The sequence below is a fragment of the Oncorhynchus masou genome, chromosome 5 (genome assembly GCF_036934945.1).
Source record: "Oncorhynchus masou masou isolate Uvic2021 chromosome 5, UVic_Omas_1.1, whole genome shotgun sequence".
Taxonomy (NCBI): domain Eukaryota; kingdom Metazoa; phylum Chordata; class Actinopteri; order Salmoniformes; family Salmonidae; genus Oncorhynchus; species Oncorhynchus masou.
The window spans coordinates 42,926,032-42,945,777 of NC_088216.1; the positions used below are offsets into that span (position 1 = coordinate 42,926,032).

The window sequence follows — 19,746 nt, forward strand, 5'->3', positions numbered from 1 at the left end:
TTTCTAAAAATAGAAATTTTAGCAAATGTATATAAAAAAAATGGAAATACCTCATTTACATAAGAATTCAGACACTTTGCTATGAGACTCGAAATTGAGCTCAGGTGCATCCTGTTTCCATTGATCATCCTTGAGATGTTTCTACAACTTGATTGGAGTCCAGCTGTGGTAAATTTAATTGATTGGACATGAGGTGGAAGGATCTACGTAGAGCTCTACATAGAGCTCAGAGACAGGATTGTGATGGGAGAAGCTTCCAGAAGGACAACCATCTCTTCGGCACTCCACCAATCAGGCCTTTATGGTAGAGTGGCCAGATGGAAGCCACTCCTCAGTAAAAAGCACATGACAGCCCACTTGGAGTTTGCCAAAAGGCATCTAAAGGACTCTCAGACCATGAGAAACAAGATTCGCTGGTCTGATGAATCCAAGATTGAACCCTATGGCCTGAATATCATCCATCATCCATCATCCATCACGTCTGAAACCTGTCATCATCCCTACGGTGAAGCATGGTGGGGGCAGCATTATGCTGTGGGGATGTTTTTCTGCGGCAGGTGACTGGGAGACAAGTCAGGTTGAGGGAACGATGAACGGAGCGAAGTAAAAAGAGATCCTTGATGAAAACCTGCTCCAGAGCGCTCAGGACCTCAGACTGGGGCAAATGTTCACCATACAACAGGACAATGATCCTAAGCACACAGCCAAGACAATGCAGGAGTGGCTTTGCGACAAGTCTCTGAATGTCCTTGACTGGCCCAGCCAGAGCCAGGACTTGAACCCGATCGAGCATCTCTGGAGAGACCTGAAAATAGCTGTGCAGTGACACTCGCCACCCAACCTGACAGAGCTTGAGAGGATCTGCAGAGAAGAACGGGAGAAACTTCCCAAATACAGGTGGGCCAAGATTGAAGCATCATACCCCAGGAGACTCAAGGCTGTAATCGCTGCCAAAGGTGCTTCAAGAAAGTACTGAGTAAAGGGTCTGGATAATTATGTAAATGTAATATAATAATATCACTAATCACCTTTCTACTCCTTCACACACTCTTTTGCCTTCTAGTTTTAGGCATGATTCCTGCAGCATTTCCAACACCTGTCAATGCTTTCTCACAGTATCTAGTAAATGTCTGGTAAATATCTGGTAAATGTCAGACCATTCCCAGACAGTTCTAACCAAATTCTTTCTTGAGAAAATGTAAGTATTTTTTGACCATTTCAATTGAAAACAATCACATTAAGCTACTTAATTGTTACCCAGAAGTGATATTGAGGTGTGTGTGTGTGTGTGTGTGTGTGTGTGTGTGTGTGTGTGTGTGTGTGTGTGTGTGTGTGTGTGTGTGTGTGTGTGTGTGTGTGTGTGTGTGTGTGTGTGTGTGTGTGTGTGTGTGTGTGTGTGTGTGTGTGTGTGTGACCTCCAGCAGGGAACACATATCAAACGTGACACCTGTTTTTTATTTAACATCCTACTTTGCTCTTAACCTCTATTACTCCATTCTGTTGTTATATGGCCATCTAAATGCGGCGTCATCTTACGGTACCGTACAAGAAAAAATTAAATGTATAAGAAGAAATAAAATCACATGAGTATTTTTTTATTGCCATGTTTTCTTCGGAATCATCAGTCCTTATGTAAATCACCGATCAAAGCAAGTGCAAAGTAGCCTGCTCCTGTCTAGACGCCCAGTGTGCTGTCCATGGTGCTGATTATAATTTCTATATCCCCGTTCCCCCATCTCTCTCTCTCTCTCTCTCTCTCTCTCTATCTATCTCTCTTTCTCTATCACACACACACACACACCCTCCTTCGCTCTGTTTTCCCAAGTGCACCATCTCCCTGCCTCAACTGCCTTGCCTCACAGTGCCCATGTCTAGGCTGTCTCCCTTATGCAAACGTGAATTAACTTCCCAGTAATGGGGATCGCTGTGAACCGGGGCGCTCGCATTTCCACCTAAGCGGAGAGAGACAGACAGCACGGACGAATAACAGACTCGACGTCGATGAAGTGTGTCATTTAATAACTGGAGCACCGCGTCCGTTTATCATACTCGTGCTTATAAGCGTTTTTTACTCTCAAAAAAGAGCCCCACTCGGCAAGTTATCGCCAATAAGACCAGGATAACAAGTCTGGTAAACCTCTCTACAGACCGACAAATAGCAAAGTTGATGACCCAGAAGGTATGATTTCAAAAAATGTTGAATTCATTGTGTTATGTGGTGTTTGTTGTTTCGGCAAATAGCCTCACCAAAAACATGACAGGAATATTCATGTTTATATGTGTGGAGAAAGCCAGTTATAATGTTATTCAGCGACTGCATACGTGTTTTTCATCCATTTATTCTGACTGCAGTAGTCTAGACTGTAGATGGGGTTTGAATCATTGTGTTTTGAATTCACAGGAATGAATTAATGCCGGTTGACACATGTAAAAAAAAAAAAAAAAATGAGAGAGAGGGAAAGTGGGTTATTTCAGCCGCTTGTGTGACATGTAGCCTAGTCGTGTTGTCCATCCGTATGAAGCTTCATTTACAGCGATCATCACTATTCAATGAAATAAATAATATGAGCAATAATGTTGAACATAGAGAGATTTTTCCATTGGCGAGAGAGGGGGGGGTTGGGCGACGACCAATTAGAATGCAGGAGGAAAGTGTAATATTAGTAATTTATTAAGATACAGTATAGTTCTCCTAGTTTTATTTTGCGCATGCCAATGAAACTTGTATGATCAAAGTGTGGTCACAGTTTAAAAGATGCCGTCCCAAATGCTATCGAGCATCTAGCCTACTCATGCGGAGCAAATTGCCTGGCTGTTGAAAGCGCAAGTGAAACAAAAGCACGTTTGGTTTTGAAGGTAAGAGGAGGAAGTGCGAGAGCTGTTACAATGTCAACATTGATCCTTGCAGTAGCCTTATCCGTGGTTTTTGAGTTGGCCCATTTATTGTTTTTGCGCAGCCTGAAAAAGATTGCAATCCTTGGATGAAACCAAAGCTGGGCAGGGGGGAAAAAATTGAGCTTTACCACACGCTGGGTTGTCAGGTGGCACTGATGTGAGTCTTGTTAGCAATGCTTGCCTGCTTTCAACACCTATGAGTCGTTCATGGGCCAGAGTACCATATGTCCACCTACTTTGAAGGTTGATACATTATCCAGAGCTGGCTGGAGCTTTTTGGGGGGGCTTAAGTGAGATTTGGGTTAGGGTGAGGGGTTATGGTGGGGGGGGGGGGCGCACCAAGTGGGCACATAAGAGGCGAGAGAAGATGTCGCAATTTTATAATTAATTTCCTGCAATTCTACACATTTAGCTATGACTTATGCCATGTTAATGATATCTGAGTGAGAGTGACTAGCAAAATCGATGGTGGTCCCCTGGAATCAGGGCCCCTGGGCACGTGCCCTGCGTGCCCGGTCAGTATTCGGTCACTCACGATTACTACATGTTTAGATAACTGGCTAGACTAACTTACCAATCTAAAAATTGTTAGCTGACATGGCTAATTGAGTGGCTGTCAGTCAGTGACTGACAAAACAAGATATAAACTGCTGAAGCGCAACCAAATTTAAAACTTGAACCTTGTATTTTACTATTCTAACTTTCAACAGTAAGTTGAGACCCCGACTGAGTTCCAAAAGGTTATGTCGCTTATGCCTGGAGCCGGCCCTGACATTATGTAACTAACTTCTCTTGCCTCCCCCTGTGACTTTGTCAGTGACATAGAACCCTTGAAGCCACCTATCCTACCACCCTCAGGGTATAAGGGTGTGATGAGGATGTGGAGTTATTCACATGTTTTCTGGAAGGGAGTGACGATGACTCGTCGAACTAGAGATGATGACCATGTCCTCACTCTGGCACAGACTCAGTCCCACAATTATAGAGTAATTTATACTACGAGGCAAAATGAGTCACCGCATCTAATTCACAGAGTGACAGACCCCACCACGCACCTGGCCAAAGATAGACCGCTAATCAAGATAAATCTATAGCATTTTTTCCACACCATTCATTTATATGTAGTCCATTATATCAAATAGACTTCAGCAACTCTCCCTCTACGGTGAGATTGGCATGAGGATGAGAGTTATGTTTGGCACTGAATAGTATGTGCGCCATAATGTTCCCGACTCTACAGTATTAGGTCACTGTGTCTTTCATGCCATCAAATTAACATTGGGTTTAGCGCCGGCGCCCTTTGAACATGAGCTTTTTTTCAAATGACCTCAATAGCGTGGCCTAACTGCATTAGTGGCTTCAGTTAGAAAAAAATGTCTGGAAAAGAGAAGAGAGCTGCCAGGCTATGGAAGCTTGCAGGCAGTTTTGAGTCTCTCTGTCTCTCTCATTTTCACTCTATCACTCTTGTTTTCACTCTATCACTCTTGTTTTCACTCTCTCTCTCTGGCTGCACTCATGTCAAACTTTCAGTACCTCCCATCGTGCTCCCTCTTTCTTTCACACACCACACACACACACGCACGCACGCACGCACACACACACACACGCACACGCACACACACGCACACGCACACGCGCACGCGCACACACACACAGGTTATTATAGTTAAGTGTTTTTATATTCGTATTTTATATGTTTTTTTATTTGATTTGAAAATCAGTTTCGTTTATGTTTTTATTTAGTATTAGTTGTATAAAAACATTTTTATTTCATTTTATAATATTTTGTTTCAGTTTTCGGGACACAAAGCATGCTTAGGAGGCTCGGAGCCATTTGTGTTTTATAGTGTGTCACTTCTTGCAAATGGGGTCAGTCATAGGTTAGAGGCTCGATTCAATAAGCATTGCCGAAGTTCAGCGCTATAGTGCTCCTAACAGCAAAAGCACATGATTTCACGTGGGAAATGTGAAAGCGTGTTTTTGGAACACCTCACATGTGATCACGTGAAATTCATGTGGTTTTCCGTAAGGGGCCTTGTCATGCCAAATAGTGTCCCCCTCTACGTCACAATGGGATTCGATAAACTATTAGCGTCCGTTGCTATATCAGCGGTGTGACGGCCTAACGATTCGAATTTTGGAGATCGTTACAGTCTAAATCACGTTCTTTTCATCATCGCCATGCAAACCAGGCCGTTTTCCACGACAATGGCAAAAGAAAAATGACAAAAGAAAACGTGTAATCTGCTTTACACATTAAAGTGACTTTACCTTACAGATCAGGAAGTCAGCTAATGTCCCACTCCATTCATACACTGACTTGTCTGGCTGTCATGCATTTATTTTATCCTGCCCTTCCCTTATCTACAATTTCAGTAGTCCTCCATTATGACCTTGCATAGCTCATATATGTATCTATTGTAGGTCCGAGGGTACAACTATGAATAATGTGGAACAAATAAAGGCCGTCAAAGGACATCTTACATCTTACAATAGTGACCACCTCAAAGGCCAGGCACTGCCACTCTCTTTGTTCTGAGTGTTTGCAGTGCTAGTGTTTTTAGTTAATTCATCTGTGTATCTCACATATTATGTGCCCAGTTTCATAGAGCGGGAAAACTTTCTTAGCAGATAATGACGACAACATTAGCTGTAGATGATGTAATGAAATGTTGGAGGGTGGTTGGTAATGGAGGACATCAGGTGGATCCACGTCTGGGTGTTGGGTAGGACCCCTAGGTCTTGGAGAACAGGAGCAGAGTTAACAGAAAAAAAGGTAGGAAATGTAAACAAGCAAACAGACAGGTTACACTTCACTGTGAGAACATGTGATGGATTAGTGCAGCGTTTTAAAATAAATTAACAGCAGGCTATCATTTCTACCTGGTCAAAAACCTACACATCCTTCTCAGCCCGTGCCTGAAGGTGGTCCTCGAAGGCGCTCTGATCTGGTTCGAAAAACTTCCACCACATCAGGTGGGGATTCAGTGATCTGAAAGTGCGTTATACAAAAAATAGCAATAGACAAACAACACTAAGTCAATCACAAAATTGAAAGACTACAGTTTATGCAGTAATTGTATATACAATTGCATTGTTTACCTCAGTCAATAGCTGTGGCTCCCGTCCGTACTCGGCCTGGATGCGGCTGTTGTCTGCAAAGAGAATTACCTTCACGTTGTTCTCCCACCATTCCTGGTACCAATCAAGGGACTTGCCCATGGCAGTCTTGAGCGTCTGGTTGGTCAATTCACCTGGAGGAGGGGGAATGGAAGCGATATCTATTGAAATATTTCTGATTATGTACCATGGAAAAACAAAAGAAATTTGACATAATGTTAACAAACAACATTTTATTTCAAACCCTGTTTTAAATAAGCTTTTATTAACTGGTGATGTTTATATCACACTAATTCCTTACCGGCATAATTCTTTGTATATCAATTCAGTGTTTAGAATGTTTGTTTACATTATGACCTGCCCCAAACCCTGCTGTGCCCATTCTTATATAAAACCTATATTTAACTCCAATTGTTTTACAGTGACCTACATAATGGGTAAAAATAAAGCTCATATCTCCTAACCCCAGGAGTATAAGGGCAGGTCATTACTATGTCCTTGATTTGCGCATAGAGGCCTGGTTTCATAGGATAGTATATGGCAGGGGCAGGACATGCATTATGTATAGCTCATGCTGTATTGAATATCTGCCGAGATGGAGGTGTGCATTCCAGTTCTCAGATGGACAGCTAGATTACACCATGTTGCATCAATGAGAAAAAGCTGAATTCTGAGAGTGAAATAAAAAATTAAATTAAAAAATCCAGGGCTCCCATTCCCCCGAGATAGCTTTTGCAAACATTTTCTATATTTTCTTGTGAGCTGGTAGATTTTGAAACCATTAATTAGTTAGTGCATCTATTGCAAAGTGATGGTTGTGGATGTGAGTTATTACGGATATCTGACAAGAGAGGGAAAAGAGAGAAATAATGTTGGAAGTCATTATATTGACTTCCTGGGCTGAGGGATGCGGAAGGAAAGGGGAAGCAAGCACAGGAGGATTCATACACAGAGGAAGCTCTTGGAATTTGAAGCTTACACAAACAGATAAAGTAGCAACTGTTTCTATTTAAACAACCTTACTCGAGGTAAGATGTCCTCCCTCTCTGCTTTTGTGCTAATCGTAGGCTTAGCATCTGCAGAGAAAAAAGACAAACTATGACTTCATATCAATATGTGTGCTTTGTTTTGGTGTAATATATCCTTCCGGTAAAGCTATAACCTATTAAGATCACAGCTTTGCTTTGTTTGACTTCAAACAAACAGAACTGTTTGATTTGATGTGATTTGATTTGAACTAGGCCCACCGAGGGTGAATCATTTTTCCTAGCTTGAGAGCAAAAACATTCGTTGGACTTTAAATGACTTTCCTGAGCATTTGCCACGTCTTGTCAAAAGAGTGAATAATTTAGCCTGTGAAAATGTCAAACAGACATTCTCAGTATGCGAAAAGATGTTTTGGGGTTTTGAAAAGTCAGCCAAAGATGTTTAAGCACTGACAGGAGAGGCTAGCTTGGCTTCTAATGAGCCAGTTGAAATGCAACTGAGATGCAACAAAGAATATTGAAAAGGAAGTGATGTTAGTGTTGCACAGCGATAGTTTATTCTGAACATAATTAATCAGCAGTCTGAGAACACAAAGAAAACACTGTTTGCCCAGAAGGAAAATGTAAATTGTATCGAGCGTTTTTCCTAAACATTTGTCGTTAGGTGTGAAATGAAGCTATCTACCATTGATTGTCTCTTCTTGTTGGTAACAGAACATTTCAGGCTTGTACCCTTAAAATGATCACTAGCGTTGTACATTTGTTATTTAATTTAAAAAATATATATATATATTTTCTATGCATCGGAGATTGTAGGCTACCTTCTCAAGGTCAGTTACTTTGTTACAGTATCATCATGTACTTTATAGGCCTTTCATTGTTTGTGGATATTTAGTACAGTACACATAGACACATACATATATGACACGAACAGGTTGGCTGTCTGTTTGCCTCTGCGGCGCACAGTTATGTTCCGGATTTCTGTGCTTGCCTCATAGACTGATTTGTACCTGGAAAACCAGGTGGGGTAGACTCTAGCCAAACGAGTATAGCATCCACCGATCAAATAAGCAAATGAGAAAATGAAAAACAGCAGGTGCTACAGAACTAAAAACCAGCAGCACTGCAGAACTGAAAACCAGCAGGACTGCAGAACACAAGTGGTGCTATCGTGCACCCCTGCCTCGTTCCCTGTGGGTTCTTTCCCGAACTCTGGTGATTGGAGTGTGGTCCTGCTGTCTTCTCCAACCTTCTCCCCCTCTCAGACTTCTCCTGGATCTCCGTGGAGACTGGATGGGAATAGAGTTAGTAAGAGACTCTTGACATCAATAAAGTACTCCCCAGTCATCCCAACACGAAGCGATATGCCTCTAATTAAAACGTCTGTCTTCACCAAGGTGTGTGTGTGTGTGTGTGCGTGTGTGGGGGATCTGCTTAGTCACGGGCGCTAAGGGTGCAAGTTACCTGCCAGGCCGTTAATAGCGACGCGAGCCGCCCATCTCTGAGAAACAAGACTGGCACGATGCCAAAACTCATGGCATGGCAGGGGTTGGTCTATGTTGCTTTTCTAAGAAGGTTGTTAATTCTACACACAGGCAGAAAGTACAAGTCTCAGGTTGGGGCGGTGCTAGCGAGTGATAAGGCTGGGTTTTGGCTAGCTGCTAAATGAAAGAGTTAAGCCTAGAAGGTGGACAGGGGTTCTTTAGTTTTCAAATATGCACATGCTTTCATACTGCTTTTTATACTTTGCAGGCTATTCCTCATTTAATCAAGTGATTCCGTTATTTTGGCAGTTACATTTGAGTCATTTAGCAGACACTCTTATCCAGATCAACTAAGGTTAAGTGCCTTGCTTAAAGGTACATTGGCAGATTTTCACAGAGTCAGCTCGCGGATTCAAACCAATTACTTTTCCGTTTCTGGCCCAACAATCTTAACCGCTACGCAACCTGCACCCTCTCAGTTACCTGTACAGTACATATGCAATTAATTTTCCAATAGAGATAGTGACTTCAACATCCAATCACGATATTATAATCTACAAGCTCTCACAGTCTCACGTCAGAATTAAACGTTCATCCATGTTTCTCAAACATCAAATTTCGAAGTTGTTCCAGATGACAATTGTTGATGTGTTTAAGGTTACGTTTAGGCATTAACTCTGAATTTTTAAGGTTAGGGTTTAGTTTAGGCATTAACTCTGAATTTGCAAGGTTAGGCATTAACTCAGAATAGTTAAGGTAACGGTTAAGGTTAGGGACAGGCTTAAAACAAAAATTTTGAAAAATGATGTGGAACGCACAACCTTTGGATCCAAAAGCAGATGCTTTTCCCCTTTCATCATCTACAACAGACTAGCAAAACTGAAACCTACTTGAAGGTAAGCGTGCTCATTATTGGCTCTAGTGACCGGTTTCCACGTCAGTTCCTGACGTTCTCAGACAAGGATGGACGTTGAATACTGACTTGTATCACGGGTGACCTTGCTGATAATGCTCGGTGTCCCATGATGCTTCTGTACCGACCTGGAGCATCCCTGGGTTCAAATACTGTACTGACCTGGAGCGTCCCTGGGTTCAAATACTGTACTGACCTGGAGCATCCCTGGGTTCAAATACTGTACTGACCTGGAGCGTCCCTGGGTTCAAATACTGTACTGACCTGGAGCATCCCGGGGTTAAAATACTGTACTGACCTGGAGCAAATCCTGACCTGGAGCATCCCTCAAATACTGTACTGACCTGGAGCATCCCTGGGTTCAAATACTGTACTGACCTGGAGTGTCCCTGGGTTCAAATACTGTACTGACCTGGAGCGTCCCTGGGTTCAAATACTGTACTGACCTGGAGCGTCCCTGGGTTCAAATACTGTACTGACCTGGAGCATCCCGGGGTTAAAATACTGTACTGACCTGGAGCGTCCCTGGGTTCAAATACTGTACTGACCTGGAGCATCCCTGGGTTCAAATACTGTACTGACCTGGAGCATCCCTGGGTTCAAATACTGTACTGACCTGGAGTGTCCCTCGGTTCAAATACTGTACTGACCTGGAGCGTCCCTGGGTTCAAATACTGTACTGACCTGGAGCATCCCTGGGTTCAAATACTGTACTGACCTGGAGCATCCCTGGGTTCAAATACTTTGAGAATTTGCTCTAGCCTGCCCTGGAGTGCCAGATGGGCGGGGTTTTACAGTTTTGCAACTATTCTATTGGCACCAGGCAAGCTAATCAATTCCAGCTAATTATTTGAAATTAATTGAAATACTATTTGTAACAAAGTCTGAGCTAGAGTCAGATCCTCAGCACCACAGTGAGAGGACCCATTCACTTCAATCTGATGAACAGGCCAGCCTAATAGAATATCTGATCCCCAATCATTGACACCGCAGCAGAGACGTGCGCAAGTAACCATGCCAATCTATAATGGATGAGGGCCAATGAAGTGTGAAATAGCCTTATGATGACTTGGTATTGGATTTTTTTGCTATGTCTACGTGTGTGTGCGAGCGTGGAGGAGGAGGAAGCAGTTGGGTCCTATCCGGGTGTGATGAAGGCTTCTGCTATGTGCAACAGTATGATTGCTTGGGCTATAAAGCCTCCCAGATTCCCAATCATTGACAGCGCAGCAGAGACATTTGCAACTGACCTATTCAAACGTTTTCTAATGTGTCCTAATGTCCAAAATAGCATTAGTATGCATTGCTAGTTTATCACTTCATGCTAATTAGGACTTCCATACAAACTCAAGCATGGTAGGCCTTTCCTGCTGTCAAATTACCTAGTGGCCTTATGAGTGGAATGTTATTAATATTTGTCAGAATTTCATAATTAAAAACCCACCCAAATCCCAGTGTTTCGATGTTAAACAGTTTTGTTAAAGTTCAGTCTTCTGTGATATATATAAAGTGTAATACTGGGATGCAAACTCAAAATGTAATTCATTTCAACTCTATATCTTCATAGTACAGGTGTCTTCTGTCCTTTAAGCCCATAACCATGGGTGTGAGGTGTATACCTTTTGTTTCAAAGTAGATTTGTTTAAGACGACCAAGAATCACTCTGTGTGACCCTGATTTAGCCCATTGCAGTAGAAGGTTAAGTACTTCAAGTTTCTGAGAGCGGCCCCCCATCCCTCTTTCTTTCCCTTTCCACCCTACCTAGATAGAGGAGTATTTTTAGAGGTTTGACCATGGCCTCTTTAACTCAAGGCTGTGACAAATAGAGACACCAGAGAGAGAGAGAGAGAGAGAGAGAGAGAGAGAGAGAAAGGCGGAGTTAGAGAGGAAGGCGGAGTTAGAGAGGAAGGCGGAGTTAGAGAGGAAGAAAAAACACCTCTCACTCTCCTCCGATTGTTAATTTGTCTCCACCTCACCCCATCAGTCTTCCATGTCACCCGGAGAATCGATTTTGACAAGTCATGGTACCACATAACCCCCAATATAGGCTTTGCTTTAGAAGGAAATGCCCACATTGGTCTTCCTAACCATGACTGTCCCAACTCAATACTGTAGCCTATCTGTTGCCTCTTGGCACTCTCTTCAACTCTCTCCTGTTTCTCTCCCTCCCTCTCATACCCCTCTCTCTCTCTTTCTCTCTCCATCCCTCTATCTCTCTCCCCAAACCTAATGACCAGTCTATTCCAGACTCCAGCAGCGTACATTAAAATGCAGATCCCTCTCTCCTCTCTCTGAATGGCCTCAATCAAATTGCCTTTCTTCCTAGTTTGAATGATAGCCTGGACGCTAACTACCCAGCCTGTTTCTGGAAGGCCCGGCACATCCCTAACTCTAATGGAGAGAGAATGGTCACCTCTCGACAGATGCATCACCGGTCCTTAGGTGACCGTTACATAGAATGCATTGTGGTGCCAAAGGTGAGATATAGGCCTGGTATACAGTTAACTCTTTTCTGAGCATTAGCACGAATCCGAGGACACCGTTTTAGATCCATCTCGCAAGGAGGTGAAATAATTATTGGAGAATTGGACTGAGATTCTCTTATTTCTTCTTTTTCTTTTTACTGAAAGCCCTCATTCTAACTGTCGCTGGATAAGAAAGAGATGTCATTCCAGTTGTTATGGGAACATTGGCATGGCATCTCTGCCCATCGATGGGACACCTAGTCAGTTGTGAAGGCGTTCCAATGAATTCTGCATTTAACCCAACTCATCTGAATTAGAGCGGTACAGGGAACCTGCCTTAATTGACATCCTCAGCACCTCGGGAGCAGATGTTGGGTATTAACTGCCTTCTTCAAGGGCAGATTTTTTTCCACCTTGCCGGCTCAGGGATTCAAACCAGCAACCTTTCTGTTACTGGTCCAATGCTCTTAACTGCTAGGCTACCTGCCTCAACCAGGTTGGCTGACATCATCACAGAAATAATCAGATAGCGAGCAACAATGACAAGAAGCTGCCATGTGGGGAATCGTACGTCGCTCGTTTCAGCTTGTTGTATCTTGTTATTGACATCATGTCCTGTTTTGAGGGGTTTTGATTGATGTCATGTCTATGCTAATATGGCAAAAATGTGTTAGCTAGCCAACAAGTATTTATGTTTTCAATAAACTTTGGAGGCAAAATAGAGTTTTCACGTTGTCAACCGTCTAAGCCAACCCCGTCTGTTTTGCCCCATAGTTGCGCACACGTTGGTTTTGTTGCTAAACAACCAAGCCGTCTATTGAGGTGAACAGAATCAATTATCCGACGGTGTCTGTGACGAGGATACTGCACAGTGTCATCTGATTGGGCTGTTGAGCGGCTGAGATGCAGTTGTCAGAGCACGTTGCTGACTCTCAATAACGCTGTTGCAGCTTTACAGTCTAGGGCCCTGTAAGGAATGCATAGCATATCATAATAGCATAATGTGACATAATACTTCCTGATGCCTTCATAAGCATGTGTCGTTAACGTGTGTTTTAGCACTATAGTAGTGCAATTTGACGCGGTTTCCTGTAAAGAAAGTCTAAGTGCATGCCTACATTTACTGTTTTGTGTGTGATAATTAAGTACGCTTAATGCAACATCTTTTTGAGGGCAGACCCATCACACTTTTTTTTGGCATGTGACCTGGGTTCAAATACTATTTGAAATAATTTCACTTACTATATATGTGCTTGTTTGAGCTTGCCTGGCTTAAGGGAACCATTGGAATACTCCAAATACTTCAAACTCTGCCCATATGGCATTTAAGCTCAAGTTAACACAACGTATTTGAAAGACTTCAAATACTATTTGAACCTATGTATGTATGGCTGTGTTTAGACAGCATTTCAGATATTTTTTTCACAAGTTGGTATTTTGACCAATCAGATCAGCTCTGAAATAGATATGATGTGGAAAGATCTGATTTGATTGGTCAATAGACCGATTAGTGGAAAAATATCAGAATTGGGCTGCCTGTCTAAATGCAGCCTTTGTGTGACGTTGCCCTTATTGTGTTTTCCGGTGGGGCAGACACATGCTGTGGCCTTGCTAAGCTCTGTGTACGACAAACCCTTTAATTGCTTTGTTGAACCTGATAGTTAGCTATGGAGCAAATTCACCAGCACATATGGCATATTAACTTTGACTACATGCACCCGGAGAACAATAGAAACAATGTGCCACAATTACAGTTTTTCTCAATTGCTAAAGCACTAAAACCCATTTGGCTGAACAAAGTTCTCAGTTGCATGGACTCATTTAGCTAATTATGCAGTCTTTTGTCAATACCTTAAACCATTTCACATGGTAAAACACCATTTGCAGATCTCACTTAGACTTTTCAGCAAAACTCTAAACACATTCTCATTCTCAAAACACATTCTGCACTCTAATGCACATGTCATCCATACTGGTAAACACAAGTGGCAACAATCAAATACAAATAGAGAACATATGTCATTGATTGAACACAACCACTCAAAATTGATTTAACCTGTTTCAAATGATGCGACACAACCAATATAAGCCAGTTCAGAGAGCAAACAGGTTGTTGAAGGTGGGAAGGAGAAAGTCTGAGAATGGATACTTTAGTACAGTGCATTGTAGGCTGTATACTGTACAATGGACAAATTGTATGGCCCTGAACATTGTGCTTTCCATTTATTAACAGTACTGACTGCTCAATAGATTTTGACTGGTTGCAGGTTCATAGAATTACAGTATCACAGAGACAAAGGACAAGTTTGTGAGATGCAGGGTACAGTACTGTAAAAATAGGGGTACAAGGAGGAGGAAGAATAAAAAACAAAATTGCAAAGAGCAAAGCAGAGTAGTAATTTCTGATCAATTTTGAGCTACTATGATAGAACATGTTTTCGTTCATCAAAAGACAATGACGGACAAAAATGAATATTTTTTTAGATTAAAAATGTATTTCTCTCTGAGAATTGTATGTTTTGAACAAAGTGTTTTCTATTTTTCTAGTGTATTGTTTACTGACTGCTTGAGAGCGTATATCATTTTGATCACTTTGGTTATGATTTGAGAGCAGTGATTGATTTTGAACACAGGTAAAACTGTTTTGAGGCGAATGTTTCATTTTGCAAGAGGAGACAGAGGTTATGTAAATAGTGCTTGAAGTTGAGGTTTTGTGTTTAGTGTTTTCAGGAAATGGAGCAAGGTTTCAGAAATTGTGTTTTAGCAATTGAGAAAAACTGTAATAGCTTGACACCACTGAAGAAAACACAGAGGAAACAAATTAGCAACGATCCATGATTAGGTTTTCCACATTGATTGTCTTGTAAGGCACAGATTCCATGTGCATTTTTCCTGCGTGAGTTTTCACGGTGCCAATAAATCAAGGAACCGATATTGTTGTGTATCAGTTCTTTTGTCTCCACAGGCTGAATTCAGATTTTTTTTTTGCCAAAAAAAAGTTTATTCAGAAGCTTCAGAGATTCAATGGAGGGGAGGGTGTGTGTGTATTTGTATGTGCATACATGCATGTGTGTTTTGTGTGTGCTTATACAGTATGTGCATACATGCATGTGTGTTTTGTGTGTGATTTTACAGTATGTGCATACATGCATGTGTGTTTTGTGTGTGCTTATACAGTATGTGCATACATGCATGTGTGTTTTTGTGGGTGCGTATATGCATACATATATGTGTGTATGTGTTTCCTGAATCTAGCGAGTGGGCGAGAGCCTTATTGCCAGAGTTCTCTGTGGTGCTCTACGATCCATTAATGGAGAGAGAGAGAGAGAGAGAGAGAGAGATATTGAGGGTATTGAGATATTCTGGCTGACTAAAAAGTATTTGGTCAGCCACCAATTGTGCAAGTTCTCCCACTTAAAAAGATGAGAGAGGCCTGTAATTTTCATTGTAGGTACACTTCAACTATGACAGACAAAATGAGGAAAGAAAATCCAGAAAATCACACTGTAGGATTTTTTATTAATTTATTTGCAAATTATGGTGGAAAATAAGTATTTGGTCACCTACAAACAAGCAAGATGTCTGGCTCTCACAGACCTGTAACTTCTTCTTTAAGAGGCTCCTCTATCCTCCACTCGTTACCTCTATTAATGGCACCTGTTTGAACTTGTTATCAGTATAAAAGACACCTGTCCACAACCTCAAACAGTCACACTCCAAACTCCACTGTGGCCAAGACCAAAGAGCTGTCAAAGGACACCAGAAACAAAATTGTAGACATGCACCAGGCTGGGAAGACTGAATCTGCAATAGGTAAGCAGCTTGGTTTGAAGAAATCAACTGTGTGAGCAATTATTAGGAAATGGAAGACATACAAGACCACTGATAATCTTCCTCGATCTGGGGCTCCACGCAAGTTCTCACCCCGTGGGGTCAAAATGATCACAAGAACAGTGAGCAAAAATCCCAGAACCACACGGTGGGACCTAGTGAATGACCTGCAGAGAGCTGGGACCAAAGTAACAAAGCCTACCATCAGTAACAAACTACGCCGCCAGGGACTCAAATCCTGCAGTGCCAGACGTGTCACCCTGCTTAAGCCAGTACATGTCCAGGCCCGTCTGAAGTTTGCTAGAGAGCATTTGGATGATCCAGAAGAAGATTGGGAGAATGTCATATGGTCAGATGAAACCCAAATAGAACTTTTTGGTAAAAACTCAACTTGTCGTGTTTGGAGGACAAAGAATGCTGAGTTGCATCCAAAGAACACCATACCTACTGTGAAGCATGAGCGTGGAAACATCATGCTTTGGGGCTGTTTTTCTGCAAAGGGACCAGGACGACTGATCCGTGTAATGGAATGAATGGGGCCATGTATCGTGAGATTTTGAGTGAAAACCTCCTTCCATCAGCAAGGGCATTGAAGATGAAACGTGGCTGGGTCTTTCAGCATGACAATGATCCCAAACACACCGCCCGGGCAACGAAGGAGTGACTTTGTAAGAAGCATTTCAAGGTCCTGGAGTGGCCTAGCCAGTCTCCAGATCTCAACCCCATAAAAAATATTTGAAGGGAGTTGAAAGTCCGTATTGCCCAGCAACAGCACCAAAACATTACTGTTCTAGAGGAGATCTGCATGGAGGAATGGGCCAAAATACCAGCAACAGTGTGTGAAACCCTTGTGAAGACTTACAGAAAACGTTTGACATCCGTCATTGCCAACAAAGGGTATATAACAAAGTATTGAGTTAAACTTTTGTTATTGACCAAATACTTATTTTCCACCATAATTTGCAAATAAATTCATTAATAATCCTACAATGTTATTTTCTGGATTTTTTTTCTCATTTTGTCTGTCATAGTTGAAGTGTACCTATGATGAAAATGACAGGCCTCTCTCATCTTTTTAAGTGGGAGAACTTTCACAATTGGTGGCTGACTAAATACTTTTTTTGCCCCACTGTACATAAGGTGTATATCTTTGTTTTTTTTAAATGTGTGTGTGCATGTGAGTGTGTGAGAGTTAGGCAACATGGAGGAGATTACTGAGTAGTTTGGTTCATCAGGCTAACCCCCAGTCTTCACTTGAAGTTATTGAGGGATGATGATGTTTTGGCAATGTAATGATTAGAATTCCAGAGTATGTTACCTTAATATCTGATAGAGAATTGACTATGTGAGGTGCGGAAGTGGGGAGGGTGAAGGATATCGCAGTGTCTTGTATATATAGGTGGATTTCAGAATTAACCTGGAAGAATCCATTGAAGGGTTTAGGTAAACTGTCTGGGAGGTATGAGTATTTGTAGATGGAAGTGCATAATTGGCGTACATTAATGTTGTAAATAGACAAGATATTGAGTTTCTTGGACATAGGTGCTGATGGTTCTGATGATACCAACATATGTCATCACTTTGCTGCAGACAAATTGAATACGATCTTTCCAGGATAACTTTTCGTTATTTAGAACTCAGAGGAATCTAGGAGATGTGACTTATTCTATTTCACTCCCACCAATTGAGATTCTGGCTTTTTTTAAACAATATTTATTATTCTTTCTATTGAAAACAACAATATTGGATTTTTTTAACATTTAAAAAAATAATGTGTTTTCTCTGAAACCAATTCAAAAAATTTGCCCATGCCAAATGTGGGGTTGGATAATCTGATCCTAGGTCTATGTCCAGGGGCAACTTTCTACATCTAATCCCAAGCCTCCGCAGATACAAAGATGCTGTAAAAGCCTCTAACATCACATACCATAGTGTCCCCTCCTGTATTCCCTGTATACCCACGACAGCGTGGCCTCACACAGTTCCACCTCCATAATCAAGTTTACTCACAACACAACAGTAGTAGCCCTGCTTATCAACAATGATGAGACAGCCTACACGGAGGAGATAGGACACTCTGACAGTGTGGTGCCAGGTAAACAACCCCTCCCTCAACGTTAACAAAACACGCCCCCCATCCTCATCAAGCAGGGCCGCCGTGGAGGCGGTCAATAACTTCAAATTCCTCATCTACAGCACATCTCAAAGAAGCTGAAATGGTCTAACCACACGGGCATCGTGGTAAAGAAGCACGGCAGCGATTCTTCAACCTCAGGATGCTGAAGAAATGTAAACTGTCCCAGAGGGCCCTCACTGTGTTCTACAGGAGCACCATGGAGAGCATACTGTTGGACTGCAACTCAGCCTGGCAACCCGACAATCACACCTGCAACCCTGTGCATGTGACCATTAAACACACTGAATCTGAATCATACCTTAACCATGCACGTATGTGGGTAGTTGAGCAACCAAACTTTAGTATGACCAAGTAAATTATTTCCTCAAGAGCTGGGTTTCTATTTCCATTGCCAGTTAATCTAATCTGTGTCCTTCAAGGCAAAAGATCATGTCAAACTTCCCCTGTTTTCGTTTCTAGCTGAGTATAACCATGTGTCCTCTGAGTATAATCTAGTCATGGAAGATTTAAGGGCCCATCCATGTCAGTTAAATCATAGCCACTTCCTGATAACTTTCCTCATCCTATCAGACGACCCTTATGGTTTACAGCCGAGGAGAACAGCTTTAACGACATCATCCGTTGACATCATAATGACATCAAGAGCTTAGGGTTTTGATGCTAATTCCTTCCAACCTAAACCCCCTATCCCCTTTTTGCTTGTCATTTTTCTTTCACTGGATCATTGTTGCTTTGATTGCATTTAAGAAGGTTTATAGAGGGACTATATTTGACCGGGGTTAGCTTTATGTCAGTCTTGAATGGCACCTTAATGTCAGTGGTGCATGTTGAACACCCACTGGTGATCGGTGAATCAAAGAGAAAGAGTTCTGTTTTGCTTGTAAAGGCTGTGCACATAGTGAACCGGAAAATGTTGTTCCTGGTGCCGATTTTTTTATTTCCTCCATCATTCCTAAGATTAGCTATAGGTGGGGATAGAATAGGATTCCTCGCGAGGTAATTGGCAGATATGTACTTTTATCCATTTGATCTGCTGTAGGGTTTTGGGGTCAGGAGGTGGGATTATAAGGTCACAACAACAAGTCCCTTTCTCTGTAATAGGAGTCCATTGTGTAGCATACAGAGCGAGTGTTTCAGACAGAAAAAGACATGACAGTTGTTTGCGTGTCTACCCCATGCCTTTTATAGCTCCCCCGTTGGACACACGGCCAGAGCCTTCAGCCTGCAGTTGCATCCCTTTGTAAAACATCCATGCGGTTTGATCTTCTATCACAGGTGCTGGGATTCCAACTGTCCATGTCATTAACCTTTCCAATGCCAAATAGGTCACAGCAGTTATATCTTGATGTGGTACAGTGCCATGACTAATACTATACAATTGTCATAATAATAGGATATAATGAAAAGGGAAATGAGATCATTCTACCATCAAGAGGTTTATCCCACGTGCATTTTTTTATCAACAAGTTAAATTGAAGGTATCAGTTATGACAATTTTCATCGATAACATGAAATGTATACCTCTTTTCACTGTAAAAAAAATCCTGTTGTTTTTACAGTAACTTACTGCCAGCCAGTTACCTGTAAGTTACTGAAATTAATATATCTATGTTACCATAAATTCCAAAGAAACGTTGGTTTCACATACATTACTGTAAAGTTCACATTAATGTTGTCACGCCCTGATCTGTTTCACCTGTCCTTGTGCTTGTCTCCACTCCCTCCAGGTGTCACCCATCTTCCCCACTTATCCTCTGGGTATTTATACCTGTGTTTTCTGTCTGTCTGTGCCAGTTTGTCTTGATTGTTCAAGCCTACCAGCATTTTGTCTCAGCTCCTGTTTTTCCCCAGTCTCCCGTTTTCTCATCCTCCTGTTTTTTGACCATTGCCTGTCCTGACCACTTTGCCTGACCCT

General features: G+C 42.0%; 1 long non-coding RNA gene across 1 annotated transcript in view; it reads left to right on the top strand.

Annotated features, from left to right (window-relative positions):
* The first annotated feature begins 1,910 nt into the window (after window positions 1–1,910).
* Window positions 1,911–19,746, top strand: part of LOC135526787 (uncharacterized) — a 134,815-nt gene continuing 116,979 nt past the window's right edge. Inside the window, exon 1 of the long non-coding RNA XR_010453354.1 lies at window positions 1,911–2,179. This is a non-coding gene — a long non-coding RNA (uncharacterized LOC135526787). The remainder of the gene's footprint in view (window positions 2,180–19,746) is intronic.